This window comes from Tamandua tetradactyla, chromosome 2 (genome assembly GCF_023851605.1).
Source record: "Tamandua tetradactyla isolate mTamTet1 chromosome 2, mTamTet1.pri, whole genome shotgun sequence".
In the NCBI taxonomy this organism is placed as follows: Eukaryota; Metazoa; Chordata; class Mammalia; order Pilosa; family Myrmecophagidae; genus Tamandua; species Tamandua tetradactyla.
In genome coordinates, this window is record NC_135328.1 from 96,867,683 (window position 1) to 96,873,677 (window position 5,995).

The 5,995-nt window shown below is 41.7% G+C and overlaps 1 long non-coding RNA gene across 1 annotated transcript; it reads left to right on the plus strand.

Moving 5' to 3' along the window:
• The first annotated feature begins 775 nt into the window (after positions 1-775).
• LOC143661200 (uncharacterized) lies at positions 776-5,787 on the plus strand. Its single transcript, XR_013164444.1, has 2 exons — positions 776-1,058; positions 5,517-5,787. It is a non-coding gene; the product is annotated as an uncharacterized LOC143661200 (long non-coding RNA).
• Positions 5,788-5,995: the final 208 nt, after the last annotated feature.

Here is a 5,995-nt window from a genome sequence, read left to right on the forward strand (position 1 = left end):
GAACCCACTCTGTAATCCTCCTTCCTTCCTTCTCCAAGTCCATACTGAAAAAGAGAAAGTCAGGAGAGATGCATGTGTTGCTTTTAATCTACGACCTTGTCCTTTATACTCTTCTAAGGACACCATGATTGAGGTCTGAAATCAGACCCTGGATGAGGCCAATGCAAAGACTCAGTTGCTGCCTCATTTGTGTCTCAGTAAAGCCTTGGGGTCCTTCCTGCTCCGTTGGGGTTGCCTGATCCCAGTTCAGGGTCTGGACTGGATCAACAACCTGGGGAAAGAGGTGCAGTGAAGAAATCAGGTCAGACTCGGGGGTGGTCAAAGTTGAGGCAGAAACATCAAAGGTCAAAGTCAGGAGGAAATAGGAAGAGCATAGGGCAGCCTAACCGGTAGCCGAGAGAGGAAGGTAAAGATCCTCAGCCAACTTTAAACATTTCAGACCGTGGCCTCTTTGCTGCTCTTTACCTTTACTGAACTGAAAACGACTACAGACTTCATGAGATCAGTGGCCTCATAATTTTCAATACGAAAATTGAGATCAAGAGAAGGTTCATGATTTCACCAAAGTCAGAGAAAATTTAGAAACCTGGCCTTTTAAACAGATCTCACTAGACAAGAAACTTCTCTGCTAAGTTGCAATCTCCATAGAATCCTGGTAAAGAGGCATTCTGGTTCTAAGAGTAAGGACACAGCCAAGAACTTAGAGACAATGTGATATTCTTTTAAATATCATTATTTGCTCAGTAGAACCAGAATTGTACTTGCAAAGGTAAGGATTATAAAAGAAGCCCCCCAATGGTCTTTTGGTTCTGCCGAATCCAGAAGGACAAAGAATTCACCCCAGGTGGTTCAAGTGAAGACATACCATGAAGGGACTACACAGACAGTTGTGGGCACAAACAGGCGATGAGGAAGCAACCAAAGACTAGAAGTCATTATGTCTTCAGGTGCTAAAGGAGCTACGGGAGGAGAGTGCCTTGAGGGCTGTAACTATTGCTTCCTCTCCCATATGCTAGGGCCTCCCATTGACTGTACCATTTGGAAATGCAAGACCTCAGGTAATGTGGTCCACAGAGGACAACTTCCAAACACATACAACAGGGTAGAAAAGAGGGGAGAAAGACAAACGGCTGATGTGGCATTGGTTGCAGACAAATTAACCAGGACAGGCACTCCCCAAGGCAATCAAACCCAGAGACACTTTGGCTCTAGAACTTGGGGGGCCTCTCCTTTAATGGAATCTCCAACACCATGGGGGCTACTGGGCTTGCCAAAATAAGGCAAATGCCAGCTAATACAGTAAAAGGAGGGAAAGGGCACCAGAAAAAGGCCAGGAAAGGAACTGTCACTGAAAGAGAGATTAGCAAGAAGCCCACACAGAGACACCCTTTCGGGAAGTAATCCATCCCTACAGGGATTTAGAGACCATTACCAAGGAGATTCGGGGGCATCCTAAAATCGCCAAGAAGCAGGCTGCCGGACGTGAGATCCATGGGAAATAAGCCTAACAGTCAGAAACTGTGACACGTTATGGATGAGAGTAGAAATGAGGAGAGCAGTGCTGCAGACATAAGCACAGATGGAAGGGTACAGACAGCAGAGAACCCAGGGAAAGGAGAGCTGGAGACATTTGAGGTACAAGACTCCAAATATGTTCAGAAAATTGAGCGTTCCTGCACATCGTGAAAATGCAAGACAGGGATTGCAGATGCTAGTGGCTGAGTCACCACTTTGTCCCACACAATGAGCGGTGCTTCAAATATTGGCATCTCATTTAATTTTGTCTTCAATGCACTAAGGTGGCTAGTTTTATCCTTATTTTACAGATGAGGAAACTGAAGTAGGAGAGCTTAGTGGTTAAGAGCATGGGAGCTGAAAGCACATTTTCTGGGTTCTACCCCTCACTGTATGACCTTAGGCAAATTGCTTAGGCACAGAGGGGTTAAGTTTTCTCATATGTAAAATGAAGTTAATAATAGCATCTTTCTTATAACATATTTGTAAACAAACATTCACAAAATGGAAATATCTGATCAGTGTCTAACAAAGTAGAAATTGAAAAATACTAGTTTTAATCATTTGCGTACTGCCTAAACACATACTGCTAATAAAATGGAGAGCTGGGATTCTGTTCAGATTTGTCTGATCCAAAACTGATACATGTCCTTACCACCCTGCCATGCTGGCGCCCCATCCCAAGTGATACAGACGTCCCAAGATCGGGAGGACTCTGCACACTACAGCCTCTTGGCCATCTGCTCAGATCTTCCAGCCCTCACAGTTCCAGTTCCATATTCCCAAGTCACCTTGGGATTACTCATTCTAGTTCTCAGTTATGGAGAGGAAGAGGGCAGGTTGCCTAGCACAACCTGGGAAAGCTAAAGATCATAGAAGAAGAAGCACCAACTACAGGCTTGGAGCAAGTGCTCAGCAAACTTCTGTGGGTCTTAAACCTATTCCTGCACATTCTGATTTTCTGCTCACATCAGCCTTAGGTGAGATGGAGTCTCAGAACCACCCTCCTCCAGCAAAAGTAGAAAAAGTAGGTTGCACTGCTTCCTGCTTTTTCAGAGCTCTTTTACCCACATGCTGTCCTCTGTAGCACCGTGAGTTCCTATGTTCTACCCTTTTACCCTAACTGGCATTCAAACTCTGGTCTTTCCATACTAACAGTCTAGACCATGGTTTATCATGACATTGAAAGACCTGAACTTTTTTTCTTTCTAACTTTTTATAGTGAAAAATAACATACACAAAACAATAAACTTCCAAGTACATTTTAACACATAGTTATTCAATAGATTTTAAAGTTTGGTATGGGTTATAGTTCCACGACTTTTAAATCCTATCTTCTCTATTATACTCTTCTCTCTTCTTTTTTTTCAAAGTTTGGTGTGGGTTACCGTTCTATAATTTTAGGTATTTCCTGCTAGCTGCCCTAAGACATTGGAGACGAAAAAGAAATACCAATATGATTCAACAGTCATACTCATTTGTTAAATCCTAATTTCTCTATTAAAATGCCTCCTCCTTTGATCCTTTTCCCAATCTTTAGGGATATTTGGGCTATGCTCCTTTTAACTTTTTCATTTTGAAAAGGGATGTCAACAATATGGGATAGCGGGATGGAACTTGTTGATGTTCTTGGAGAGACAGGCATCATTGCAGCTTTTTTTTTTTTATTAAACATGATAACATACAAACGCAAACATTCTTACCATATGATCATTCATTCTTGATATCTGATCAATAACTCACAATATCATCACATAGTTGTATATTCATCACCACAATAATTTCTTAGAACATTTGTATCAATTCAGAAAAAAGAAATAAAAAACAGAAAAAAAATCATATATGTCATACCACTTATCCCTCCCTTTCATTGACCACTAGCATTTCAATCTACTAAATTTATTTTAATATTTGTTCCCCCTATTATTTATTCATTTTTAATCCATATGTTTTACTTGTCTGGAAAGACCTGAATTTTAACCCAACTCCTCTTAATAATTGCATAGGAACATGGAGAAGTTAACAAACCTCTCCGCCTCAGTTCCTTTGCCTGTTAAATGAAAAGAAAATGTACTCCCTTACAAAGTGGCTGGACATTGGGATAAGATATTGCAGCATAGCACCTGCACTCACTGTCAGTAGTACAGTCATGTGTGACTCTGAGTTGACCTCCTTCCACCCTTCCTTTGCCACTCAGATGCAGCAGCCAATGAGAACCAACTAATGCAACTGCCAGCCCCCACCTGTGGGTAATTTACCCACAAACACCTTGACAAGACCCATGTGATGTCAGTGGTGGATTACTTGAAGGTAGGGGAGTGGAGGGATGCAAGGGAAGATGGCCCAGAAATCACTTCAGCCCCATACCTCTCTTCTCTGTCTTCTATGTTTCAGGGCTTACATCCTCATCCAGCTTGGTTATAAAGCTATTTCCAGCTATGAGTCTTTTCATCCCAACCAGGAAGCACTCCCCTAGAAGGAAGGGCCCATGTCCTCTTTTCTTGTGTGTCTTACTTAATGCCTGGCTCAGTGCTATGGTCATGAAAGGGAAATGTTGACTGTAGGAAGGTCCAAATACCTTGAGAGTTTCACGTTTCCATCCCACGTATAGTGCTGGCCAGTGCTACCTTTAACAAAAGAAAATAATCATTTATAATGCTTCTTGTGCTTGAAAGATTTGCATTTGTCCTAACATATTTTCTAAAGGAGAGTCAAATAGATGATAGCTCCAGAACCCCTTTCTTTGCCATGAATATGGCTCCTGAAGGCCAATCAATTTGCAGTTATTATACAGTTTAAAGAAAATAATTTGATAATTTATGATGTTCTCCATAAAATTCTTAGATGGCCACAAAGAAGTAATCTGTTCCCCAAGATTGAGAAATGGGGAAATCCCATAATCATGGCAGAGATTCTGTGGTCAACAGAAAAACTGAAACCAGTGCAGGTGCGAGGGTAGAGAGGGACAGCTGCAGGACCTTGCTCCCAAAGGCCAACAGGGTTAACAAGTCAGGCCAGATGACTGCATTTTGTGGGACTCACCAGAAAGCATCAAAGGCTTCCTTGTAAATCATCTGTTAAAGACGCCCCTCTGAGCTACTTCAAAAGCCAAAACTGAGGAGTAATGGCCTTAAAACCAACAAAAGAGGGTTATACCCTTGCCTTTAGGGCACAAGAACCAAAAGCACCCAAAGAGCATGGGTAGAATCCCAGGCAAGAGAACCACACACGGAGTCAGGGCAGTGGCCGCTGCCCTGGCCACCTTGCCAGCTCCCCCTTGGTAGAGAGGCACTATAATTTCATTTCAATCCCCCATATAGTATGTGTTCATTTCTATTAAACATACATTAAAATGTATATTGCTCTCATAGCCAAGTGGAGGTTCTGAGATCCTTCATAAAACTTATAACACTAATAATAGCCTCACAAACTTGTGCATGTTTAGTACGATACAGGTTCTGCAGTTGGTGTTTCACAGAATTATCTTCATTTAATTCTCAGCACAAACCTTGGAGGTGGGGACCATCTTACCCCTATTTTAGGTATATGGAAACCAGAACTCGGAGGTCTTAAGAGTTTTTCTAGGTCACACCATTAAAAGATGGCAGAATTGGGATCTGAACTTGGGTCTGCCTGAGTCCAGAGACCATGAAACTAACTGCAACAGCAGAGACTTTCAAACTGCAGCAAGGGTTACAGGGAACCTTATTAAAAATGTAGACTCTCAGGTCATACCCCCTGAGTTTCTGATTCATTGGGACTGTGGTTGTCTTAGAGATCTCAAGCCTTTTTCCAGAAGATTCTGAAAATTCTCCGTTAAAGAAATCACTCCAGGTGTTGTGTTTGAAGACCTGGCCATGGCCGACCCTGTTATATTCAGGGTCCAGGAGGAGCCCACGAGGTGAACAGCTCCAGCTCCGGGGAGAATTCTATCTCCTTATCGCTTACTTATGCCAGGATTTGTTCCATTCAGAGTCAGAATTTTCCCTTTGTTTCAACAGGGAAAGCAACTGAGAGCATTCCAGAAGAAGGAGCTACTAAGACCAGGAGAAGGATCAAAGAAACATAACGTCCTGCTCCCACTCGTCTGTTTCTGCTCGTCGAGGTGAATCCACACTCTGCAAGTTTCACCTTCAAGGCTTCTAGAGTCTCCACACTGCCATCACTTTCTAACTTTTAGTTAATTTTTTAATGAAAGTCTAATAATTGATAAGATATAAGATCTTTTCAAAATGTATGAGACTTGAAAAATAAATCCAATTCAAGAAATAATTTGCATGTCATATAGAGACTGTTTCATATTGTTCAGAATAAATAGGTTTTTTGTTTTTGTTTGGTTGTGTGTTTTGGCTAGGCAAGCTGTCTAAAGACTGACTACTTTCTCCTAAAAGAGCTGCATTTTCTAATACATTTCTCAAACCAATGTTACTCCTAGTTTTGTACTTTTAAAAGATTTTCTAAGTAAAATTCCACCTAGAAT